Source organism: Lissotriton helveticus, chromosome 3_1 (genome assembly GCF_964261635.1).
Source record: "Lissotriton helveticus chromosome 3_1, aLisHel1.1, whole genome shotgun sequence".
NCBI lineage: Eukaryota > Metazoa > Chordata > Amphibia > Caudata > Salamandridae > Lissotriton > Lissotriton helveticus.
This window is the reverse complement of record NC_136061.1, coordinates 1,680,000,336-1,680,028,043: the sequence shown is the minus strand read 5'-3', so window position 1 is coordinate 1,680,028,043 and position 27,708 is coordinate 1,680,000,336. Positions and strand designations below refer to the sequence as shown.

Sequence of the window (27,708 nt, the reverse complement as noted above, 5' to 3'; positions counted from 1 at the left end):
AAGTAGCCCTGGTGACCCCTTTAACTGCCCTGCCCACCTCTGTTACCATATACTAGGGTCTTACACGGAGTTAAAGTCCTTGCCAATTGCAGTTACCAATTCCTGTTTATTACTTTTAATGAGAGAGCATTGTCACTGGGGGCTAGATATCAGGCTTCAGTGCACCGTCAGAGTCAAAAACCAGCACTGAGTAGTTCAAATAGGGCCAAAAGTGGTAGGGCATCTGCAAAAAGGCCAGTTTTCTTACAACGAGAAAAGGGGGCACCAAGTTCAAATGGTTTATTGGGTTCATTATTCAAAAAGCTGTACCAAGCAGCCTATATGTTCACCAAGGTCCCAGACCGTGGAGTGGAGTCATACTCCATCCCATACACGAAAAAGGGAACATAAAAAGAGCTGGCACACTACCGCTTGATCGCCTTACTAGACGTAGAGGTCAAGACCTGCGCAGAAATCTTGTTAAATTACCTGCAAGCCTGGCCTGAAAAAGGGAATTTAATACCCTGTTACCAAACAGGTTTTAGAAAAAATGCTTTAACAATTGGTAACATCGTTGCACTCTCATATCTTACACACAGGCCAAATGGTGTTTCGCAGCCCCCAATTTTCACATGTTTTGTAGACTCGTCTGCGACGTTCGATGAAGTGTATTGGCAAATACTATGGAAAAAACTGGATGACTGGGGCTTTCCCCAATCATTGCAGAGTGCAATAATATCACTTTACTCGAACACGCGTGTACGAGTCAAGCTAGGCCATAGTAACAAGGTATCACAAAAAGTTTCTTGCTATCAAACAAGGCTGCTTACATGCCTGCTTTAGCTTAACCGATATATTGCTGAACTGGGAACTGAAATAACAAAGCCTTTATCATTCTTCCAACCCTCTTCCAAGGATTGGGCTGCACAATATCTCTGTTTTACAATATGCAGACGATCTAGTAATCCTGGACCAAACAAAGATAGGACTAGAGTGATCGTTGGACGAGTTGCAAAACACAATCTGTGCAATAAACTGGTGGCAAACACATACAAAACGAAAGTCAAGGTCTTTGAGAAATGGAAAGTGAAATCAAAGAAGGTCTAGAAGTTGGGCCCAGCAAAGGTGAATACGCCAAAACATACAGTTGTATGGGGACCTGGCTATCGGACGCCAGCAAAGAGCAAACGCATAAAGAATAATGGACAAAAAAGCAAGATGTCTAATATTTGCAGTATGCGATCTATACACAAAACTTCACAGTCCAACGGGAGACGCCATTGTAAGGGTAATCAAGGCAAAATGAATCCCAACAATCTTGTATAGGCAACAAGGCTTCCTGTCTAACATGGATTCACTTTGTATTTCTTTCAATGTGTCCACTATAGAAGAACATTCCATCGTCCACGCTATATTCGTCTGGTGCAGATCTGCCTGGAACTTGGCCTAGTGAAATAAAACCTAGCATTCAAATCTCCATTTATTAGATATTACCACATGATATTTCATGCCAAGGCAGGGTCAGTAAACGCATTACTGCTGGGAATCATCAACAGACCAGCCAATGACTGCACTAGATATCTTGACACTGCGAGCCACAAATTAGACCTAGATCTAGCAACATTAAGAGATAGCAGCTTGCCATATTACTTGCTTAAACGACTAATGAGAAAGGCAGGTTAAGGTAAAATCAAGGGGAAAAGACCTACAATTCCTGTTAATACATGATCAGTTTGTCTTGTCTGGTCACTTACAAATGTCACTTACAAGGGGCTAATGGTGAGGTATTGCTATAGATTGTACATGGACGTAGTGAATGATTGGCCCTTTAAAAATGTCAGAGTAACCAAAATTTGAATACCACGTGTTTCTTTCTAGAAGGATGTAAGATCTATTCGATGGAATTGTAAGCAATATACAAATAGTGGCAATTAATTGGGTGCATATGTGTACAATGCTGTGAATGGAAGACGTGTTCTGATGTTTCTGTCGAGATGAACCTAATTGGGTGAGTTTGGGGACTTCTGATGGACTAGGGTGCCTATTTCTCTGTTTATAAAAGCATTGGGCCCATTATTTGAGATTTTGTTTCATACACATTTCCTTGTTTGATTAGAGAAGGCCAGTCAGTTAATTATTCTTTAATCGGTTAATAAAAACTACAAAAGAGATGAACAATAATACCAATACACACTATCCTACAACATTATAAATAAACTTTAGTTAACTCAATTAGAATAAAGATAAAAAGAATTAGTTTAAAAACAAATAAAAAAAGTAAAGACATTCATGTTCTCCATTATGATCTATAGGACCTACCGACATAAGAGTGTGTCTCTGAACCCGAGAACAATGCAAGTAGTCGCTTGTTAGATATAACAGCCCCTGCTAAAAAACTAGACATATTAAAACATACTACTACACTCAACCGCATCTGTAGATATAAAAAGGCAGGTCTTACTTGTACAAAACCTTTCCCTCTAAGCATGGTATTTCGAACTCAAAAGCTATCACAACTACAGGGGTCTAAATTCTCCCAACCCTCCTCCAAGGATTGCAACTTTGCTCTGCCCCTGCGGTACCGCTAACAACCAATGCACAAGATTTAGCCTGTATCTTGTTATGAGAAAACAATGATGAGGAATAGTAACAACTGCTAACTAAGGCTCTGTATAGGACAAGACTTTATTAAAAACATATGCATGGACTGAAGACTTACAGAGCTCTGTGACTGGTCTCTCAGTCAGCACCACAGAAAAGAAGTGTGTTTTAACCCAGCCCACCTCCTTCTGCGGGATTCTTTCTGGGGACCTACACTTTCTCGGTGATCTAACTTTCCCAATGTGGATTTAGTATAACTGAGACTCTGGATGCTGTTACTCTTCTCAAACAATCTTTGATAATTATTGAGTTTCTAATTCATGCTTCCTCCATATTCTAATCCACCTTAATAATGCGCACAGTGCCGCAAGATTGGACAAGTACCCTACGCCTAATTCCTCATGAACTATAAAGGAGGCTGTAGATTGAAGAAGGCATCTGTTAACAGCATTCTCAGTGTTTTTATGTGCGCACTTTAAAACTGTGTCTTTTGATTCAAGAGGTTCTTGCATTTGCTGCAAGTGTATAAATAAGTGATGCAACAAGGTTAAGCACTGTACAATGTGCCTCAATGTTAACACTGAAATATTTTGCGATTTTGGTTTGAGAAGCCACACTCGGCTGCTTTACTTATGTCGACATTTTTGTCTTTAGAGGGTAGATTTTTCCTTTGCCATTCGAAGATCAACTGAATGGTTTGTACTGCTGTCATAGATGAAAGGAAAATGTGTGAAATTCAGTCAAATCTGGTGGCTCTGGGTTTCGGGTTGATGTGCCATCTTGAACTCAGGGTTTCACTTGCGAGTCGTAAGGGATCATCAAGAGTGAATATATGATATTGTTGGACTTGGCCCTCTCTGCAGGCCCAAGGCAAACACAAGGAGATGATGGATGGAGCGCTGAACTTTTTCAGACACTAACCCCCAGTCACAGATCTGGGTTGAATACGTCATCGTTCTTTAGCTCACTTCGCCACCCAGTTCAGACCCAGCTATATGCAAATCAGTCTTGACCCTGTGCCTCATGGGAACAGTCTTGCATGAACTGCAACACCAGGTCTTCCCTGGATCAGAAACAAGCATCCTGAGACTGGTTTCAGGGTAACACCCCTCATCAGCCAGGCTAGCTTGAATTCATGGGCAAAGTGAGCTAGGGACCCACGTGTGGGCATACCCCGCCAACTTAGGGCGAACAAAGCAAACATAAGGAGATGATGGACGGAGCGCTAAAACTTTTCAGACAGTCACCCCCGTCACAGATCTGGGTTGAATCCATCATCTTTCTTTGGCTCACATCGCCATCCCAGCCCAGATCCAGCTATATGAAAATCAGTCTTGACCCTGTGCCTAATGGGAACAGTCCAGCCCAAACTGCTAAGCTAGGCCAAGGTCTTCCCTGGACCGGAAACGAGCATCATGGGACTGGTTTCGAGGTAATACCCCTCATCAGCCAGACTAGTTTGAATCCAGTGGCAAAGTGAGCAAGGGACCCAAGTATGGGTATTCCCAGCCAATTTAGGGCGAGCAAAGCAAACACAAGGAGATGATGGAGGGAGAGCTGAAACTTTTCAGACACTCTGCAGGACAACCCCAAATTTTCTGCCCCCCCCCTCCTGTTTTTTTAATTTGCCTTTGTTGGCATTAGGACTCTGTGCACTTGGATGAATGACGTTACACCGCATGCATTTACATCGCATGCCTTTACAACGCAGTCCATTACAATGCATAGTGCTTTGGGGCGCTGGATAGTGAATAGTTTAATTTACTATTCTAACTCCAGTCCCCGTGGACACTAGGGAAGGTTATTGGAGAGTAAATTAACCTATTCCCTATCCTAGAGCGCCCCCCCAGAGCAATGCGTTGTAATAGTTTGCGTTGTAATGGTTGCGTTGTAAAGGCTCTGCGATGTAAAAGTTGCATTGTAAGTGTTGTTCACCGTGCACTTACCTGCTGATAACTAGTGCTGAAGTACTTGTGCTCTCTCCTTAAAACATGGCAGAATTGGCTGACACCTGATTGGAATATTTAATTTACTTATACATCACTAATATATGTTACTTCATGTACCCAGGGACTATAAATTAAATGTCCCTAGTGGGCCTGCAGCACTCATTGTGGGACCCACTTAAGTAGGACTTTAAAACATGTCTCAGGCCTGAGATTGCAGCCTGTGGTGTAGTGTAGTTCCTATATCCCTGATAGGCTCTGCGCATTGGAATAATATACACTTTAGATTTGACATAGGACTGAGGTCAGTATGTCTCTATCGAGTACATTAAACTAATTACTTGTGTGTGCCAGCTAACTCAGAGGTCACTAGAAACTTCTCGAATGAACAAGAAGGGATTAGTTTCAGGCAACCGCATAAAACATGACAACTTTGTTTCCCTTAAGAGTCGGAACAATATCTTCAGAGTCGTGGAAACAATAGATAACAGTTTCACTCAGTCAATCGTGCATGCTTCGTTTCTACAGAGTTGCATAGAAATAGAGAGACAGGCGTTTCAATAAAAAGGGTTTATTGAACAGTCTTATTTCTCATGCAAGAGATAAGAACTGCTACAATCGAAAGACAGAATGAGAAGTATAATACGTACAGCGTTAGCAGTAAGATAAAATAATACTGTAATAGCATGTCTTGTAGCGATGACATATATTCGTTAAAATACATACATAAATAAACAGGCTAAAATACTCATCTGGAGCTTCTAAAATAATCCTACGCCAGTGTACCTAACCTAAGTCTAGTACGAGGAAAGAAGTAGGTATTGCCTTAGTCTGGTTTAGTTATTCCAAGAGTTACCAAAAGTTTCTCTGGGTTCTAATCAGCTCCATACAAAAGAATGAGAGAGGTTGGTATCTCTTTCCCGGGACTCAACCGCTAACACCCCGCAAGGGGAGTCAGAAACACTTGAGCTGGATTCTCGGCGAGGAGGATGACAGCGTCTGGTCAGTGTGTCAGTTGGGAACTTGGCTTCCTTCGGGACTTGCTGTGGCGAACCGTGTCCGAACCGAATCGTGGACCGAACCGTGCCTTGCCATAACAGGTGAAGGCATATTTATACCTTGAAGGTGTTTAGGAATGCCAGTATTGGCGTAAAAGTCGGACATAAGAACGCCATGAATGTACCCCTAAGGAATAGATGTTCATGCATAATAAATGAGTTCTTGGAGAAATCAATATCCAAGCAAGAAAAGTCCTAACGGCTTAAGAGTCTGGTTTTCCAAGAACTAGTGACGTAAATGAATGGATGTAAGTAGCCATGCCTGTATTTGGTCAGCATGAGCAATGCCTAAATAGGGGCTGGATTTCTATGCCTATATACGGGCAATATGAATTGTACCTATATAAGGACATGAATCGGGAAATTCATACGGAATCTAAATAGACACACAACAGTGGTTTGGTTCCAAACTGCCAAGTCGACCGGGCAAAATAAACCTTTTGCAGGCCTAAACCTTCATTTTAAATACATGTAAACAACACCTAAGGTTGGCCCTAAAAACCCCTTAAATCATGGCGCATTGCATTTAAAAAGCAGGATGTGTTATTACTATATTTTACATGTCCTGGTCATGAAAAATTCCTAAATCGTTTGTCACTAATGTGAGGCCTATCTCTCTCCCATTGGAAAACATTTGGGTTACATTATTACATTTAGTGAGTGTTAACTTGTGATTGGGAGCAGATGGGATGTCAAGCTTGGCCTCAAATGAATGGTCATTTAAAAATGATCTCAAAATGGCAAATTCACACTGTAAATCACACTTCTGAAAAACACCACTTTTAGAAAGCTCCCATTATCTATTCCTAACCACTTGGTGCTTGCTGCCTGTATCCTGGGTGTAGGAGAGTAGGGTCTGCAATCCTATGATCACCCAGATTTTTGCTTTTTGCTGCACTGGTTTACGACTTTCCCTGGCTGTGGGCCTGCTAATCAGACCCACAGCCTAGCTGTTCTCTCTATCCAAATTGTACCCAGGTACTGAATTGGCACTGGGCCCTCTCCAAGTCCCTGTACCCAGGGCTGAGGTGCACCCAGAAGTCTCCCAGGGGCTGAAGCACGTATTGTGCCACCCCTGGATTGACTAACTAAAACTGACACAACTGGCTGCACGACAGCTGGGGCAAGGTGGTGTACTCACCCTTTGCTTTAGATATAGTATACCTATATCTAACCCTAAAATGGACACACAGATCTCCTATCAGTCACTCCTATGGCAGGCCTTAACAATCCTGAAGGCAGAGTGCTTGGAATCGTGTGAGATGGTGCTCTGGCATGAGCTGAGCCTGTCTGCGGCTTTCGGGATCCATCCCGTAGCCGTTTCCATGATATCGCATACCATATACTCTTAAGTGCATTATAATCCTCGCGGTTATGTGCCAACTCTGGTATCGCTTTATCAAAACATGTCGAGTAAGGTGTCATACGAATTGGAATACTAACCCCTCGCCAATTCTGGCGACGGGGTTAGCATTCCACCCTTCTAGAGGGACACGACATGCCTGTAACCTATAACCCGGTTAAAAGTCAGACAGAGCCTTAGCATCCACAAAATGGATGCTGCCACCGAGACACAAGTCTGCCCTCCTGCTGCTGGGAGTCCTCCCAGAGCAGGAGATAAGGACAAAGGGTTTCCTGCCAGGGGCGGTGCCAGCACCGTCCCAGACAGGGTTTTGTGTATTGTAGGTAGGCAGGGCTTTAGAGGAAGGTGACTGCAAGTAGCACCCCGGTGCTCACTGTGCATAGGCCGGCTTGAACCAGTTCCAGGGTCCCTCCAGACCCTGTGCTGGGGAAAAGCCCGCCAAGGAAGTGGGTGTAACCACCCCCCTCCTAGTCCCACCCATAGGGCAGGACTTAGTCGCGTGCCAGCCCCTTTTTACAGGATAAAGGTAGAGACTGGCCCCCTTCCAAATCAGATCATCTTTGAATCCTGAAACTACTTTCTGCGAAAGGAACTCAAGACTTCTTCCTAAGATTTCTCCCTTGTGACTAAGGAGTAGTCACCCTGCACCCGCAGGCACCATCTAAGAACACTGCGGTCTGCTGTAAGTCCTTCCTCCGGAATCCGACTGCCCAGCTCGACGAGAACCGGCTTCCCTGGCACCTCTGACCTCTACCCACCTCTACAGCCCAGCTGAGAACCGTGGGTGCGACGAGACCTCAAGGGACCGGCCATCTTCAAGACTGCACGACTTCTTTCCAGCAAGCCCGCCGAGTGAATTCCTGGTGAGTGCTTTGGGGTCCGAGAAGCCCCGACTCTGAGCAGCTCCAGCTCCGAAGTGCAGCCCCCCAGCATCTCCACGATCTGCGTGGGGCCCTTCTGCTTTCCGCTGCTCACCGCGTTGTTTGGCTACTAGCCCGTTGGCTTGTGGCCTTCCTGACGACGCTCGACGACATTTCTGCTGCTGGTCTGGTTGCTCCAGACTGGCCCTTGCTCCCTTCCAGAAGAGGAGCACCCCGGACCCTCCTGGTCCACTCAAGACGCCATTTTGAGTCCACCGCGTGGGCTTGAATTAGCCAAGGCTTGTTGCCCAATCCTGGGTAACTTCGACGCCAACGACTTCATCCTTCGTGGGACAGCTCGCACCTCCATCCTGGTCGCCGACAACGCCTCCTGGTCCGAGAGACTGCAGAGCCCAGCAGTGCCCACTCACCTGACTGCGGTGACTTCGCCCGGTGCCATCCTGGTGCCCACTTAATCACTGGCTAGTGATTCAAGAACTTGGTCCCCTCTGCTTTCAGGTTTTCTTCTTCCTTGATCCAGGCTTGGATCCATCGAACTTTCCTTCACTGGTCGCCTGCCAGCAACTTCTTCCTTCCAGGCTCCTGGTCCGGCAACGAGATCCCCGACGTCTTTTCAGACCTATGCAGCTGCAGCCCCTGGGCTAGGTAACTTCGGCACTCCGGTGTCCCAGCATAGCCTCACTATCCAAGGGTCAGGATCCACTGTCATTTTCTCCCTACCAGGTCGGGTTCGCCCGTGAACACTAACTTTGTGAATTCTAGCTTCCATAGACTTTGTCCCGCATCCCGCGTGAGAGTGCACACTCTGCACCCGAGTCCCCTGGGCCTCCTAGTAGTAATCTAACGATTCCCTAGTCCAGTCCTAGCGATTCCAAAGCCTATTAGAACTGTTACTTACCTGCTAGTGATTCGCATTCCACTTTTAGCGTATATGGTTTTTCGTGCCCCTCGGGCATTCGTGTAACGTGCTAACTTAAAAGTATTTTCGTAAGAGTTTTGTTGTGTGCTTAGCACCCTGTCCTCATAAAGAGTACAGGGTTGTTGTGATTCTAATAAATACATTGTTTATTTTCATAACACTTGTGTGGTGTCCTTTCACTGGGTGTTCAAGGGGTAATGTGATGGTAAAACAGCCGGCTTAACACGCCCTCTAGAGTCTTAGCCTTAGACTGCTCGTATCCATGCTACTAGGATAGCTGGTCTATAAGGTTGACTTACAACCAATCATCAATAAGGGTTGTTTGGACTGATATATAGTGATCACTAGAATAGTGAGCACTGCACATCAGGCCAACTTCTCACATTGGTGAGCAGCGGTTGGGATTTGAGCTTGCTGTTGTTTTACCACACATGCCCTAAGAATATCTTGTGAAAGATCACATAAGTACTAAAGGTACATATAACTTAGCTTAGAATACTCTGAGTTCTACTGAACCAGCTGTTGTAGCTCCTAGGGCCTAGCACACCCTAAACTACAACTCTAGCAAGGGATCAGTAGGCAAACATATAGTGTAGGTAAGTGCACCACTTACACCTCACTAGAAAAGCATGTCGACTCAGGGGGACTCTACTGAGACTCCCCTGGTCAGTGTTGACCCTCCACAGGTCACTTCAAGATATGCAGCTCTCAGTTTTCAGGAGATGAGACAAATCTGTGTCTCCAGGAAACTGAAGCAGGGGTCTAACCCCACCATTCCCTTTCTGATAGGTCTCTTAGAGACATATGATGCCAGAAAGCTCTCTCAGTTACATGAGAGCATGCCAGCCTTAGAGGGAACCTCTGGGGATCCAGACCTCCCCAACACTGATTCAGCAGTTGAGGAGGAGGATCAGGAGGTACTCTCTGGGGATGAGGTAGACAAAGGTCTTGAGGTAGTCAGAAGGCTAACTAGGACCAACTTAGACTTACTTGGGCTAGGATCTGGGGGCCCCCCAGTACTAACCCGAAGTGGGCCTAACCTTGGAGTTAGGAGAGATAGATCTCTTTCTAGGGACTCCAATAGATCTCTGCACTCTAATGCCTCTTCTCAGGGGAGAAGGAATCCTCCACAGAGGAGATTTACTTCCCCTCAGAGAAAGGAGCATGAAGCTAGGATGAGACAAGCTGAACTGAGGATTGAAAGGGAAGAAATTGCCCTGGCCAAAGAGAAGCTTGCCCTGGCAAGAGAGCAGCAGATGAGTGGGCTAGCTCCCACTGGTGGCAGCAATCTCCCAAGAGATAGAGAGAAGGGTTTAGATACTAAACACCTGACTAAAATAGTGCCCCCCTTTAAGCAAGGGGATGACATCCAGAAATGGATGGCTGCTCTGGAGAGGGCCTGCACTGTGCAGAACATTCCCCAGAGTCAGTGGGCAGCTATACTGTGGCTCTCCTTTGATGGTAAAGGTAGAGATAAGCTCCTCACTACAAGAGTGGAGGATGCTAACAATTACCAGGTCCTGAAGAATACACTGGTTGATGGGTTTGGTTTAACCACTGAGCAGTACAGGTTGCTGTTCAGAGACACCCAGAAAACTCAGTCTCAGGACTGGTCTGATTTCGTGGATTGTGCCACTAAGGCTTTGGAGGGCTGGTTGCTGGGTAGCAAGGTTACAGATTACACAGGATTGTATAATCTAATGATGAGAGAACAAATTTTGAACAATTGTCAGAACCAGTTGCTGCACCAGCACCTTGTTGATTCAGATCTGACCTCTCCCCAAGAATTGGGAAAGAAGGCAGACAAATGGGTCAGGACAAGGATCAAGCAGAACCAGAACCAGAACCAGGGTGGTCAGAAGAAAGCAGACCAGAAGGGTAATGTCAAGAATGAGCAAAATGACCAGAAGTCTTCACCAGGTCCCCAACAAACCAAAGAGGGTGGGGGTCAGGCTTCCCAGAAGAAGAAGACTCAAGAAGGCCAGTCCAAAAGGTGGTGCCAGTACTGCAAAAGTAAATCTCACTGGTTTAGTGAGTGCACCAAAAGAGGAGGAGGACAAACTCCTACCACTACGGCTCCTAAAGCAACTGCACCCCCTAGTACAGTCAGTAGTGGTAGTGTCACTCCCAAGGCATTAGTTGGGTTAACCTTGGGTACTGAGGGGTCTGACAACTTAGTTGGCACACTCACTCAGGCTGTCCTTGTCTGTACAGGGGATATGGATATGTCCCCTGAAATAAGTCCCAATACCTTGGGCAAATACAGGCAGACACCTTTGATTAATGGCAAAATGGCTCAGGCCTATAGGGACACTTGTGCCAGTGTCACCATGGTGACACCTAACTTTGTGGACCCTGGACAGATCATGCCAGGTACTGATTTCCTGGTGACCAATGCCAGCAATGTCACTACTAGTCATAGTGTGGCAATTGTAGCTTTCTCCTGGGGTGGAGTGAAGGGACAAAAGAAAGTTGTAGTCAGTTCAGACCTCCCAGTTGATTGTTTGTTGGGCAATGATTTGGAGTCATCACAATGGTCAGAAGTGGAGCAGAGGACTCACATGGAGATGTTAGGCTTGCCAGCACATGTGCTTGCTGTGACTAGGTCACAGGCCAGAAGATGCCCCACTGAACAGGTGCTGGATCCTGAAATTATGGACCAGACACCTTCCAAGAAGAAGAGCAGTAAGGGTAAGGCTTTGCCTTCCCCCTTGCCCCAGGTTGAGGATCAAGTCTCTGAGGAGGCTGATCTAGCAGAGCTGAGGGAAACTGAGCCTAAAGAGCTTGAACTTGATCAAGTTGAGTTTCTGGGCTCAGGGGGACCCTCCAGAGCAGACCTGGGGAAGGAACAGTTGAGCTGCCCTTCCCTTGAACCCCTCAGACAGCAGGCTGCTGCTGAGGCTGCAGGGAATGCCACAGGTGCCCACAGGGTATACTGGGAAGATGGACTCCTGTACTCTGAGTCAAGAGACCCCAAGCCTGGTGCAACCAGGAGGCTGGTCATCCCCTTGTCTCTGAGAGGTTTCCTCCTCACCTTGGCCCATGAGATTCCCCTTGCAGGTCATTTAGGTCAGACAAAGACTTGGGACAGGCTTGTCTCACACTTTCACTGGCCCCATATGAATGAGAATACCAAGGAGTTTTGTCGCTCATGTGTCACTTGCCAAGCCAGTGGTAAGTCAGGTGGCACAACAAAGGCCCCCCTCATACCACTACCTGTGGTGGGGGTTCCCTTTGAAAGAGTGGGGATTGACATTGTTGGTCCAATGGAACCCCAGACAGCATCAGGACACAAGTTTATACTGGTGGTGGTGGACCATGCCACCAGGTATCCTGAGGCTATTCCCCTTAGGACCACTACAGCCCCTGTAGTGGCAAGAGCCCTAGTTGGAGTGTTCTCCAGAGTGGGTTTCCCTAAGGAGGTCGTTTCTGACAGAGGTACAAACTTCATGTCAGGATATCTGACTGCCATGTGGAAAGAGTGTGGTGTGAACTACAAGTTCACCACACCCTATCATCCACAATGCAATGGGCTTGTTGAGAGATTCAACAGGACCCTGAAAGGGATGATTCATGGACTACCTGAAACTCTTAGGAGAAGATGGGATGTCCTGATCCTCTGCCTCTTGTTTGCTTACAGAGAGGTCCCACAGAAGGGGGTTGGCTACAGCCCTTTTGAGCTTCTGTATGGGCATCCTGTAAGAGGACCCCTGTGTTTGGTGAAGGAAGGATGGGAGAGACCTCTCAAAAAGCCTGCAACCAACATAGTGGACTATGTACTTGGTCTCCGCTCCAGGATGGCTGAGTATATGGAAAAGGCATCTAAAAACCTTGAGGCCAGCCAAGAACTTCAAAAAGCTTGGCATGACCAAAAGGCTGTTCTGACTGTGTACCAGCCAGGGCAGAAGGTGTGGGTGCTGGAGCCAGTGGCCCCAGCAGCTCTGAAAGACAAATGGTCTGGGCCCCACACCATCATTGAGCAAAAGGGAGAGGTTACCTACTTGGTGGACCTTGGAACTCCCAGGAGCCCTCTCAGAGTGCTCCATGTTAACAGGCTCAAAGCATATGTTGACAGGAAGGACATGAGCTTGCTCATGGCCACAGATGAGGGACAGGAGGAAGAGAGTGACCCTCTCCCAGACCTGCTCACTCAGAATCCTGATGATGGATCAGTTGATGGTGTTGTCTTTTGTGGCAGCCTCACTGAACATCAGCAACAGGATTGCAGGCAAGTTCTGCAATCCTTTCGACATATGTTCTCTCTGACACCCAGCCAAACTGATTGGTGTACCCATGATGTTGACACTGGAGACAGTCTGCCTGTCAAGAGTAAAATCTACAGACAGCCTGATCATGTTAGAGACTGCATCAAAACTGAAGTGCAGAAAATGTTGGAACTGGGAGTCATTGAGCCCTCAGATAGCCCTTGGGCTAGCCCAGTAGTTCTAGTGCCAAAGCCTCACACCCAGGGTGGTAAGAGAGAGATGAGGTTTTGCGTAGACTACAGAGGCCTCAATGCAGTCACTAAGACTGATGCCCACCCAATACCAAGAGCAGATGAGCTTATAGATAGATTGGCTTCTGCCAACTTCTTAAGCACATTTGATTTGACAGCTGGGTATTGGCAAATCAGGTTAGCTGAGGAAGCCAAACCTAAGACAGCATTTTCTACCCCTGGAGGGCATTATCAATTTGTGGTAATGCCCTTTGGACTGAAAAATGCACCTGCCACCTTCCAAAGGTTGGTGAATCAAGTCCTCACTGGGCTGGATGACTTCTGTGCAGCTTATCTTGACGATATTGCTGTCTTTAGCTCCACCTGGGAGGATCACCTGGTCCACCTGAGGAAAGTGTTAGAGGCCCTGCAAAAGGCAGGCCTCACTATCAAGGCCACAAAGTGCCAGATAGGGCAGTCACAGGTTGTATACCTGGGCCACCTTGTAGGTGGAGGCCAGGTTCAGCCACTGGAGAGTAAGATACAGGCCATCAAGGACTGGACTCCTCCAATCACCCAGACTCAGGTTCGAGCTTTCTTGGGCCTGACTGGGTACTATAGGAAGTTTGTCAGAAATTATGGGTCCATAGTGACCCCCCTTAATGACCTGACAAGCAAAAAGATGCCAAAGAAAGTTCAGTGGACAGCAAGCTGTCAGAAAGCATTCAATGACCTAAAGCAGGCCATGTGCACAGCACCTATCCTCAAGAGTCCAGATTACTCCAAGCCATTCATTGTCCAAACAGATGCTTCTGAGTTGGGTGTGGGAGCTGTTCTGTCTCAACTGAATTTTGATGGTAATGATCAGCCTATTGCTTTCATTAGCAGGAGGTTGACACCCAGAGAGAAAAATTGGTCAGCTATTGAGAGGGAGGCCTTTGCTGTGGTCTGGGCCCTGAAGAAGCTGAGGGCCTACTTGTTTGGCACTCACTTCACCATTCAGACAGACCATAAGCCCCTCTTGTGGCTAAATCAGATGAAGGGTGAAAACCCCAAACTGCTTAGGTGGTCCATTTCCCTACAGGGGATGGATTTTACAGTGGAGCATAGACCTGGGACTGATCACAGCAATGCTGATGGGCTCTCCAGGTATTTCCACTTAGAGCAAGAAGACTCACCTGGTCAAGGTTAGCTTATTGTCCCAAAGTTTGGGGGGGGGTCATGTAGGAGAGTAGGGTCTGCAATCCTATGATCACCCAGATTTTTGCTTTTTGCTGCACTGGTTTACGACTTTCCCTGGCTGTGGGCCTGCTAATCAGACCCACAGCCTAGCTGTTCTCTCTATCCAAATTGTACCCAGGTACTGAATTGGCACTGGGCCCTCTCCAAGTCCCTGTACCCAGGGCTGAGGTGCACCCAGAAGTCTCCCAGGGGCTGAAGCACGTATTGTGCCACCCCTGGATTGACTAACTAAAACTGACACAACTGGCTGCACGACAGCTGGGGCAAGGTGGTGTACTCACCCTTTGCTTTAGATATAGTATACCTATATCTAACCCTAAAATGGACACACAGATCTCCTATCAGTCACTCCTATGGCAGGCCTTAACAATCCTGAAGGCAGAGTGCTTGGAATCGTGTGAGATGGTGCTCTGGCATGAGCTGAGCCTGTCTGCGGCTTTCGGGATCCATCCCGTAGCCGTTTCCATGATATCGCATACCATATACTCTTAAGTGCATTATAATCCTCGCGGTTATGTGCCAACTCTGGTATCGCTTTATCAAAACATGTCGAGTAAGGTGTCATACGAATTGGAATACTAACCCCTCGCCAATTCTGGCGACGGGGTTAGCATTCCACCCTTCTAGAGGGACACGACATGCCTGTAACCTATAACCCGGTTAAAAGTCAGACAGAGCCTTAGCATCCACAAAATGGATGCTGCCACCGAGACACAAGTCTGCCCTCCTGCTGCTGGGAGTCCTCCCAGAGCAGGAGATAAGGACAAAGGGTTTCCTGCCAGGGGCGGTGCCAGCACCGTCCCAGACAGGGTTTTGTGTATTGTAGGTAGGCAGGGCTTTAGAGGAAGGTGACTGCAAGTAGCACCCCGGTGCTCACTGTGCATAGGCCGGCTTGAACCAGTTCCAGGGTCCCTCCAGACCCTGTGCTGGGGAAAAGCCCGCCAAGGAAGTGGGTGTAACCACCCCCCTCCTAGTCCCACCCATAGGGCAGGACTTAGTCGCGTGCCAGCCCCTTTTTACAGGATAAAGGTAGAGACTGGCCCCCTTCCAAATCAGATCATCTTTGAATCCTGAAACTACTTTCTGCGAAAGGAACTCAAGACTTCTTCCTAAGATTTCTCCCTTGTGACTAAGGAGTAGTCACCCTGCACCCGCAGGCACCATCTAAGAACACTGCGGTCTGCTGTAAGTCCTTCCTCCGGAATCCGACTGCCCAGCTCGACGAGAACCGGCTTCCCTGGCACCTCTGACCTCTACCCACCTCTACAGCCCAGCTGAGAACCGTGGGTGCGACGAGACCTCAAGGGACCGGCCATCTTCAAGACTGCACGACTTCTTTCCAGCAAGCCCGCCGAGTGAATTCCTGGTGAGTGCTTTGGGGTCCGAGAAGCCCCGACTCTGAGCAGCTCCAGCTCCGAAGTGCAGCCCCCCAGCATCTCCACGATCTGCGTGGGGCCCTTCTGCTTTCCGCTGCTCACCGCGTTGTTTGGCTACTAGCCCGTTGGCTTGTGGCCTTCCTGACGACGCCCGACGACATTTCTGCTGCTGGTCTGGTTGCTCCAGACTGGCCCTTGCTCCCTTCCAGAAGAGGAGCACCCCGGACCCTCCTGGTCCACTCAAGACGCCATTTTGAGTCCACCGCGTGGGCTTGAATTAGCCAAGGCTTGTTGCCCAATCCTGGGTAACTTCGACGCCAACGACTTCATCCTTCGTGGGACAGCTCGCACCTCCATCCTGGTCGCCGACAACGCCTCCTGGTCCGAGAGACTGCAGAGCCCAGCAGTGCCCACTCACCTGACTGCGGTGACTTCGCCCGGTGCCATCCTGGTGCCCACTTAATCACTGGCTAGTGATTCAAGAACTTGGTCCCCTCTGCTTTCAGGTTTTCTTCTTCCTTGATCCAGGCTTGGATCCATCGAACTTTCCTTCACTGGTCGCCTGCCAGCAACTTCTTCCTTCCAGGCTCCTGGTCCGGCAACGAGATCCCCGACGTCTTTTCAGACCTATGCAGCTGCAGCCCCTGGGCTAGGTAACTTCGGCACTCCGGTGTCCCAGCATAGCCTCACTATCCAAGGGTCAGGATCCACTGTCATTTTCTCCCTACCAGGTCGGGTTCGCCCGTGAACACTAACTTTGTGAATTCTAGCTTCCATAGACTTTGTCCCGCATCCCGCGTGAGAGTGCACACTCTGCACCCGAGTCCCCTGGGCCTCCTAGTAGTAATCTAACGATTCCCTAGTCCAGTCCTAGCGATTCCAAAGCCTATTAGAACTGTTACTTACCTGCTAGTGATTCGCATTCCACTTTTAGCGTATATGGTTTTTCGTGCCCCTCGGGCATTCGTGTAACGTGCTAACTTAAAAGTATTTTCGTAAGAGTTTTGTTGTGTGCTTAGCACCCTGTCCTCATAAAGAGTACAGGGTTGTTGTGATTCTAATAAATACATTGTTTATTTTCATAACACTTGTGTGGTGTCCTTTCACTGGGTGTTCAAGGGGTAATGTGATGGTAAAACAGCCGGCTTAACACGCCCTCTAGAGTCTTAGCCTTAGACTGCTCGTATCCATGCTACTAGGATAGCTGGTCTATAAGGTTGACTTACAACCAATCATCAATAAGGGTTGTTTGGACTGATATATAGTGATCACTAGAATAGTGAGCACTGCACATCAGGCCAACTTCTCACACTGGGTCACATGAATGTTAAAAGCTTAGCTGCTGGACTTTCTGTATTCCTCTCAGACAGTGAGACAAAGAGTGGCTGAGTGTTAGCAGGATGTGCCACCCTGTCAGGATCGTTGGGGTGAAGCTTTTTCCAACTCCACTTACATTCCAAAGGGCTCCCTACGTAGCACACACCAAGGAATCTGACACTAGTCTTTTCTCACCTCAGACTACGTGAAGCCTTAGCAGGGGAAGGGAAGACCTTTCCAGAACCAGATGTGGGATAGCCAGGATGGTCACTCAATTCAATGGATTGCTTACAATATAAATATTGGACCCTCAGAGCCACTCTTTAGAATACTTTTGGATCTACGGAAGACTTCAGAAAGACTGCACTGCCACTTGAGGCCTGCCTAGTTTTTCTGAGGACTGCACTGATTCTACCAGCGGACTGCTTTGCATCTGCCTTGCTGTTTGAAGAAGAGGACTATTGCCTGGAACCCAAGACTACCACAATGTATCCTGTTCGAGCAGTAGCGGACCCCCTCCCGCCAGCGCCTTGAGACCCTCCGGGTGAGTAGTGCGCTATATAAATGCTCTGATTGATTGATTGATTGATAGCCTAGTTGGCTGGGCTCCTGTGTGAGCTACAGGGATATAACATGATCCAGAGACCTCGAGCCCTGCACCTGACCTCTGCTGGAGTGAAACCTAAACCTCCCAAGTAGTCCCCTCAGGTCCTGGACCCGTGGAAGCAGTGTTAGAGGTGCTCCACCTGCCTAACCCTAAAAGTAGGAACTTCCAAAGATTTTCATCCAACAGTGCTAGAAGAACCAACAGAATACTTGGACATAAATGCCAGCCGATCCACCCAAGGTGCATTGCTGGTCGGCCTGACTTTGTGGTAGCCAGCTGGAGGTTTTCAACTTCCAAAAAGTGTCCAAATTCCAAAGGTAAAAATTGTAAGTGTCTCTTTGATGGCAGGCTCCCCATCAATGTCGGCAACCTCCTCGACCTGGAAATCCAGTTTCTCCCACTCTGAGCTTTTTCCTGCCATTGTCATTCCCTGAGACTTAATCCAGCAGCTCCCCACGAACTGCGATGCTTTCTCAGACACAGCCTGCTGCCATGCCTCACTGAACTCTACCTTCTCCTCGACTTTTCTTCAGAAAATAGATCTACGTTCAAAGGTAAGCAGAGACCAGGCACAATCCACCTCGTGTATCTGAACCACGCTCCATCACGGTGGGCCTCAACTTTTGAGTTTGCCCCAGTCTTGGGCAACCAGAAACCCTTGGTTGGCACTTAGATTTTTAAGGCACCATAGGACTATACAAATCAACAACTCCAGTTCTACTGATTGGATTTGTGTTGGTGTCATTTTATTTATTACAATTTTTTCTGTTTTTCTAAATTGGTTTGGGATTTTTCCTATATTGGGTTTTCCCTTTATTCCTGTTTTTGTGCTGCATAAATACTTACACAGTACCTCAAAGATAAGCCTGACTGCTTTTGTGCCAAGCTGCAAGAGGGTTAAGTACAGGTTAATTTAGTGACTTTTGTGATTCACCCTGACAAAGATTGTGTTTGTTGCTCAGAAGGGTTTCACACCACCCCCCCTCCCTTCATAACTAACCCAATTTCTTACAGACAATATCTAGACAAGTTTATGAAAAGTCAGTCGTTTATGATTCATTATTTTTTTGTCTAGTTTGTCTCTTTGTGATGTATAGCATAGTTCTTAATCTAACTTAAATGTAAACGATGTGGGAAGAAACTACTGTGAGGAGGAATAAGCATATTTTGAACTATACAGAAGTCTGGAATTAGGAAACTGAGAGGAAGGTTTGTCCTGTTTGACCGGTAACATTGTTGGTCCTATATTATAATTAAGAGCAAGATGTTTTAAATATATTGCTATGAGCATGTTTAATGGTCCTTTTTCGGGAGTGGATGGTGGTCCTTCAATTGTTCGGTAGCTATTAACACTTAATAAAAGAAATGTAGTAGTTTATGTGTCTGTATACCCAAGCTCAAAAACATTTCACTGTTACTAATAGCTTCTTTGGGCCTTTACTTTCTGTTTCAACATAATATTTAGGACCCTTATAAACTTGAATGTTTTTAGGATAAATTATAAACATTAAGTATTAGTACTGTCTCCCTAAATAAACATATTGCACATTGTACATTACTGCTCAAGTGACATTAATTGCATGACTATATTTGTAACGTTATATATGTTTTCAATTAAAATGTAGTCTTATATTGACAACAGGCTTGCTTTATTATTAAACATGGAGGCAGAGGCAGCAGACCTTACGTTTTACATATTTTAATCTCCTGACCAAAAGCCTGTAGGCTTACTTTGTTTTTTATTATAAAAAATCCTTGTGTGTTGTAATAGGCCCAAGTAAGGACATTGCTGTTTTTAGGCTTAGAGATTAGTGGTGCTCAATTTGTAACGTGGCACTGTAGAAGTTTTTGTGCATTTACTATTAATTGAGCATTATTAACAACCGGCAGAATAGTAATCTACATTTCTAATACCATGTATACAGTGAGTTTTATGAAGCTACTGATTTTGAAACAATCCTGATATGTCCTGTTAAATGAATTTTTGGCTTCTGCTTACTAGGCCTCAACACCATCTTGTTCAAATTGGATGTCTCTTCATGCTCATTTGGGGTTTATGATTTCTGCTGCATGTAGTGAAGCAAGTTATGTTTGTTTATATGAGATTAATGTAGTTCTTGAATAAGACTCACTAGCATGGGCACATTTCTTCAAGGTTCTTCCGTCTGCTTGCAGTATTCTATTCATTCACAGTGGTTCACTGTTTTGTAGTTTGTTCTGATGTCACTGTATGACATTATCAGGCTGAAACAATTTTCATGTAGTGGATAGTGCTTAGGTGGTAAGGCTGTATGTCACTTTTAAATTTAGCGTTCAGATACGTTGGAAATGTATTTTGATAGCTCACACCATCATGAATCTGCACTTCCCATGTGAGACAATTCCCATATATAACCCTTGAATTAGGGATCGAGCCATGAGACCTTTCTGATGTTACTAGGAATGTGGTCTGATTTCTTACTTATTTTGCTGCTCATTTGGGACTTAGTCTATTTTGATTTTGCCTGTTATTCTGCATTTTCCTATTACTGAGAGCCTTAATGGCAATGGCTTTATGCATCTGCACTTACAATTTCAGTATTACCTTTCAAAGTTTTGTAATACATCTTTATAAATGTTCTAATTCCTCCCTAGAACTCACTTACTTAAGTAATTTCTTTCTTACTTAACTGTATTTTTTATGTACGGATTTCGTACCTTGTCTCTGGGACACATTCCATCCTAAAATGGAGGTTTAACACCGTTTCTAAACCACCCATCAACTGGCCTACTATTGAAGTATCTTTGGAGGTGGAAGATTTTAGGGGTAGGCTTGCTTCCTTGATTATTAAATATAGAGACAAAAGCAGCAGACCTCATGTTCTACATAGCTCTTCGTTTTTCATTTTTCTTTGTAGGCGCCTTGACGCCTCCGGGCAAAGTCGCACGTTTATAAGTTTTATTTCATTCATAGCTGAACACCTTACCAACAGCCTGTAGGCGTTAACTTTATTGATTAAGTGGTGTGTCGTGTTTTGTAATATCCCCATGTATGGTCCTTGCTGCTTTTAGGTTTAGCACTTACTTGTGCTCAGATTGGAACTTGGCACCTCAGAGATAAGGAGACGAGATTTATGGGTAGTTGACCTATATGAAATTTTACTAAGGCACGAGATTTGTCTGTGATTCCTCTGTGAGGCCCTTTGAGAAGAGACAGTCTAGGGGAGAACCCCTGCACAAAATATTTACCCTCCTTCGACTCATCAGGTGTAGGTGAAATATGTGCATTTTTAAACCTTGCGTAATTTCTTCTCAGCTTGTCAACCTTGATTGATGTTTCAATGTTATCCTCACTCATGAGGTGTATTTGTAAATTAGTAGGCAGTATCCCTGCCTACAAGATGGATTGCCACTGCTCATGCCACCAACTCCCAATTCTTGTCTAGTTGTGATCATTTTTTCTCATCTGACAACATTTCTGCTCTGCGAATGATGCCATGTAGACTACTTGATCTTCTCTGATTTCCAGTGGTCGAAAGTGGCCGGATACGAGGGGCATAACATGCCCATACTTTTCTAATTTAAGGGAAAACAGGTACCCTACTTCTTGTGAAAAGATAACCGTCCCGGTACAAATAATGCAGAGAACTGAAAGGCTTCAGCCACCGTGTAAGGCAGGGAGTCTCCTGTGCTGTGAAACCGAGGGAGGGACAGACTGCTAAACAAGCTTACCTGCCAGGGTGCCTACTTGTCTGAAAGAAATATAAATGTGTTCATCTGGTTAATCTGTAAGTGTCAAGGGCGCTTGGAAGCCAGTATTGGTTTTAATTGATGGAAATTGAAGCTTCCTGGTGACATAGAGTTATTATTTTTGAGTGGTACTGCAAGGGTGTTCCCAGCTGAGCTTTGAGGTGTGTGCTGGGCAGTTAAAAAAACAATTGCACTATGTAAAATCTATATTTTGAAGGCACTTTATCTTAAACCTTTTTTCACATTTTTTAGCAGATCAGCTTATACTGTGTGTAATATAAGTTTAAAATAATGACATACTTAGTCAGTGTTTCCTGTCACAGACTGGCACTTCATAGCATTAAACATACTCATGTCACTATTCTCCACTGCATTAACCAGGATTCAATTATGTGGCTCTCTGGTTACACACATAGACCTCTGCAGCGCATTAACTGATAGAGGCTTCATAATGTACAATAGTGCATTTTCCTCTGAATTATGTTTTTTTGCCATTTAAGCTGTTCTTGGTTTGATATGTAGTAGTGCTTAATTTGTAAATAAGTAAGTGCAAGACCTCTCATCAGGAGACCACTGCAGCTTTCACAACACATTGCCCCTGCCATGCTGGCAATTATAGTAACAACACAACTACTAACCATCACACTCCTACAAGTGTAACAATTCAGAAAATTCCAAGCCCTCAAAGCTATAACTATGGCTTGGGCGGCAGGTGATAGTACTTTTCAATGTATTTTAATTAATAATTAACTGTTGTTGTGGCCATCTGAGACAGCGCCACATTGTGGCAGACTATTAGTGCCGGTGTTGACAATTAAGTGCCGGTGCCGAGCATCGTAAACAACAGGCTCAGATTAAGCAGTGATATGTAGGTACTCAAATGCAGCCGCGGTTGGTAGTGGGAGTACCTGCCGGGCGGTGACATGGGGTTGGGGAGGGGCAGGGTGGAGAGGAGTAAACTATGGATTACGAAGGTTTACAAGTAAGTAAACATATAATTAAATAAAACGAATTTTGTTGCGTGCAATGCATCCCCAAATGAGATGCAGTGCGTGCAACAAAATTTGTTTTCTTTATTTATATGTTTACTTACCTGTAAACCTCCGTAATCCATAGATTACTACCCCCACCCTGCCCCTTCCCCTCCCTCTCCCCCTCCCCAGGTCACCGCCCGGCAGCTTCTCCCACTACCGACCGCTGCTGCTCAATTGTGAGTTTAAAAAATGTTACAGAAACGTGTTTTAGCCACACCTTTGACCCCCACCCTGCGCTCACTCACCCCGCCCCCTTGATGCACAGCATCATCGTTCCAATCCATTTTAATGCACTTCAAACACAGCTGATTACGCACCCTTACCTCCCCCCTTTCTGTTTTTAGTGTATGCAAACATAGTAACCTGATGACCCTCTGGCTAGGTCATTGCTTTGCAGCTGCCTATGTGTTTAGTATTGAATATAAATATAAATCTGCTGCCCATATCTAACACCGCCTCATTCATCACACTGCTAGGCAATGCGCCTGCGAGACAAGAGCTCCTCTGTGAACATGTGTGCACAACACCAAAACGCTTCCAACATAGGCTGACAACGAATACAACATTGTGCTGACTACATACTCACCCTGGTGCAGAGAGCATACATGCCAACAACCCTGATTCAGGCGAGAGACTTTTGATTTCAAGGCTAGTTTCCCGCCTCCTGATTCCTGTATTTAAAAACCTGATTTCTCATCGAGCTTCTGCCGACAGAGACTGGTCTTGCGTGACTCGGAGTATGCACTGTCAGTAATCTGCTCCTGCAGGACAGTGCACATTTTTGTCACACTCTCTCTGCCTGCATCTTCACTGGTAAGGAAAACAAGCATTTGCAATGCAATAGGTCTCGCATTTGCGAGAGTTTGAGCTATTGGCGTTGTAAATGACAATGCCTTTTATTTATGCATTTGAAAACCTGCAAACTGTGCGTAAACAAGCACTTTGTACTTAAAGTCCTTGCTTATGAGAAGCAAGGCTGGCAGTCTATTTTACTGCCAGCCTTGCTTCTCGTAAGCAAGGACTATACGTACAAAGTGCGTGTTTATGCACCGCTTGCAGGTTTTCAAAGCAAATTAATAAAAGGCATTGTCATTTCCAATGCCAATAGCTCCAACTCTCGCAGATGCGAAACCTATTGCATTGCAAATGCTTGTTTCTCTGGTGTGCAGAATAGAAAGGGAAAGCATCTTGTTTTACTGAGTGTCGGCCCCATCAGCAAAAACTGCTCTCTCTGCCGTGTCTGCACTAGAGTTTGGGTTTAGCACATACACAGAAGTCAGAGCAGCAAGGAAATATAGAGCAGAATCTCAAACCACCAGTCTGTGTTTTTCTACAGGAGCTCCCCATAGTGCATACAGCCTGTGACTTCACTTACCCTTGTGTGAGCCTTCAGTATCCCTTTCAAAGACAAAGCTATTGGCATTGTAAATGACAATACCTTTTATTTATGTGTATTGAAAACCTGCAAGACGTGCATAAACATGCATTTTGTACTTACAGTTGTAGAAGCAAGGCAGGCAGTAACTGCGCCTCTTTTACCACCAGCCTTGCTTCTCGTAAGCAAGGACTATAGCTACAAACAGGAAGAGACAGTCAATGGTCAGGCACAGCCCTTACCAGGCACTGTTTCTGAGACATCACGCCCAGTGCATGAGGAAGAGACAGTCAAGCATTAGGCACAGACCTCTAAAAGGCCCTCTTCATTGACTGCTTCTGAGACATCACGCCCTGCGCGTGAGGAAGAGGCTAGAGAGGGTCAGTAACAGCCCTAACCAGGCGCTGATTCTGAGACATCACGCCCGGCGCGTGAGGAAGAGACAGTCGAGATTTAGGCACAGACCTCAAAAAGCCACTCACTCTTTATTGAATGCTTCTGAGACATCACGCCCGGAGCGTGAGGAAGAGACAGTCGAGGGTCAGGCACAGCCCTCACAAGGCACTCTCCAGTGACTGCTCTTGAGACCTCACACCAGGTGCGTGAGGAAGAGACAGAGACGGGGCTGAGAGAAGCCCCCGCTGGCGCTACACTCATGAGAGGGTCCTGGAGAAAGGTGAGAGATGAGCCTGGCTCCGGTGCTGAGCACCCACCCGAGGCACCGTTTGGGGGCTCCCTGGCGAGGTCAGGAGTGAAGGACTGGGGTGGCCCCTCATGGGGCAGATACAGTGATCTTGCACATGCTCCAGGGGCCCCGATGCAAGCTAGAGGAGTGGACCCCCCAACCTCGGTGGTGCAGTAGAACACAACCCTTACTGACTGTAGTAGTGGGGTCCTCGGACCCCCTGTAGTTACGTACCTGCAGCTAAGGGTGGGGGTGCAACCAATTGGAGGAAGTCTATCCTGGAGGCTGGGCATGCAGGTCGCTGCCTGTGGGGCCGGGGGCCTCAGCTTTGGTATTACTACACAGACCATCTGTGGCGAGACGTGCTGGCACAATTTAGAAGTTTACCATAAACTAGCAGCTACTTTGGTAAGGAAAGGAGTCTGCAGGATTTAAATTCTTGCATTTTTCGTCTTCTGCTGAGCATGAATGTTCTCCAGTCTGAGGTGGTACGGCTCTTGGCCGTTGTTTACATAGCCACGCAGTCGGCCGTTTGCTGTGAGAACTTTTTACTACAGCTGCAGCCCCAGCCCCTGGAGATACCAGCCCTGAGGCTGTTTATTTACGGTTCCGCGGTGCATAACAAGGTGTTTCCCCGGGGAGGACGGTGTCCGTTCATGATCATGTTTTCGTGTCTATATTCCCGTATATATGTGCCCGAGGGTGGCTCTGAATATGCGACTGCGTACCGAGGCATTACCCTGGACAGCTAGCTTGACCTGTGAGGAAGGAAGGGCGCACTGGAGACGTCCATTTGCACAGTGTGCGATCGGCATGCCAATCTCGCCCAAGACTTTACTCAACGTGTGCCCTGATAATGCTGCTCAAATACTTGCGGGAACGGGGTTTGTGAGCAAATTAAATGTTTATTTAGAACATCTGCCAAAGTGAGCGAACTGTATAATACCGCGAGGGCACAATCCATTAAATATGATTCCCCGCCTTCGATGGCAGCAGGGGGAGGGGAGAAAGGGGGGGGGGGGGTCGGTGCGATTCCCTCGCGGGAGCGAGGGGCTGGCTCCCCGATAATTGATAACATTTGGTGCCAGCTGCTCGCTCCCGCGAGTGAATAGCCAGATGTGCACGCGTTGCCATTGGAAGCAATGCAACGCGTGCACGTTTTTGACTGGAAAGCTGTGCCGATGGCTACAGGTCTCTTTCCTCTTCAGCGCATGCGCACTGCGGAGGCGAGACCTAAAAAACATATTTGCATCTTTTATATCTGATCCTGCAGAAGCACACTTGCAAGTCCCATACATGACAATAGACCCTATTCAGATAAATGGGAGAAATATATTCTCCAGATTCTTTTTTTAAATCTCCCATTTTACTCTTCCAAAATGTTGGTATGTAGGAGAGGTACCCATCCGAAAATGCACTTTGAGCCCCACATCGGGGTATGAAACACTATATAAACGGTATAATACCATAACAGTTATCCTTAACCGTCATTTCCATTCCTTTGCTGCATTGGCTATATTTCCCTGCAACTTTATATTTTCTCTTCTCTGCAGATGCTAAAGACATAATTTATTCTTCTAATTTTATACCTGGTACAACAAGCTTTTAACTCTCTTTAAATTGATTGTATCAACTGTTCTGTTCCTTTCTGTGAAGGCCTCTAAAGTTCACAAAGCCTTGAAAGCTCTAGATAAAACTCCAAATAAAATACCACAGTAGGGGCACAGGGAGATAAAGGCATGATAGGCGGGGAAACAACTGCTGTGTTCCTGGTAAATGAACGACAAATCCCTGCTTTTCAACTTGACCAAAAGTTTGATCCAATATTAATCGTTTTCTGGTTGCCTCATTTCTTTCATGTCGAGAAATACTTGAAAACATTTTTACACCAGTACCAATCGTTATATTAAAAGGAAATTACTTGAAGTCGAGGAAAACGCTTGGGCAAAATGTTATGTTTATTTTTCAACTAATGACGGCCTCTGCTTTGCGTATGTGAGATGATAAATCATTTACTGTCAATGCTACGTAAACATACCGTTCTTCAGCGTTCGAAATCAGTACCATAATTGTGTATTTAGTATACAATGAGACCTTCTTCAATACCAGTGTTTGCCTAACAGGGAAAACAACCAGAACAGGCCAAGCGTGTCTTCTCTATGTCAGGAACCATCGAGAATGTTTTAAAATCAGAACTTCAACATCCCATGTGTAAATCACATAACTACTTGTCAACTCACAGCAGAAAATACCCAAAAAGTGCATTCATCACCATTTTCCCGTAATGTACGTTTTGTCAAAGGCTCAACTGTTCGACCATTGAGCTACAAGATCTGCAAAGGGTAAGCGATGCCGAAAGTGTAAAGAGGGTGCGAGCTGTGTTCGCTGCCCCCGTATTCCTTCTCTTCGGGGCCAGCCGACACTCCTTCCCCGTAAGACTTTTAATATGCGACTACTTACAGCGCGCGGTGCCACGTCTCAGCCCTGGGGGGTATCGTCTGTGCTCTTAAATAGGTGCTGAGGCCGCTGACATTCAAGCTGCTGCTACTTACTAGGAGAAGTAGTTGTGTTGGCTGAGGGGAGGTACATCCCCTACACGGCGGCGGAGTTGAATCTCTGAGGAGTGGCTGGGAGCAGAGGTAGCCACCAGGAGGTGGACACCGGGAGGCAGTGTGTGGCATGACAAAGGCCATGGGGGCGTCATTTTGCTCACTGCTAGAGCCTTTCTCATTCAGTCCGGATTTGAAGGCTGGTAAGCGCATGCGCAGTAGTGTAGCACGGACTGCCATGCAATCAACCCTTCCCAGGTGGAATAGGTTTGCAATGTAAATAGTTTGGTAATAGCTATTTAATAGAGATAATTGGAGTTTCAAACATTTATGTGTGAGAATGAGATTGACAGTCCATCCTGATTTAGGGTTGCCACCTGAGAAAAATACCAGACATTTCCTCGTGTTCTAAGATTCTGTAAGGGCGAGGATGTGGTTGTTAAATAGGAATTTATGTACAAATCGCACACATCTATGTCTAACGTGGATTTTCTCTGTTTCCTTTAATTATCAAGCACGGATCATTTAGGGAGCTTAGAACTCTGTTTAAAGGGTTTACTTTTTTTATTTACTCTTCAGGATTGTATTGGGACAGGCTGCGCTGGGGTGTTC

General features: G+C 46.2%; 1 long non-coding RNA gene across 1 annotated transcript in view; it reads right to left on the bottom strand.

Annotated features, from left to right (window-relative positions):
* The window catches only part of LOC144825097 (uncharacterized), an 81,526-nt gene extending 54,301 nt beyond the window's left edge, over positions 1-27,225 (bottom strand). Inside the window, exon 1 of the long non-coding RNA XR_013609266.1 lies at positions 27,100-27,225. This is a non-coding gene — a long non-coding RNA (uncharacterized LOC144825097). The remainder of the gene's footprint in view (positions 1-27,099) is intronic.
* Between the last annotated feature and the right edge of the window lie 483 nt (positions 27,226-27,708).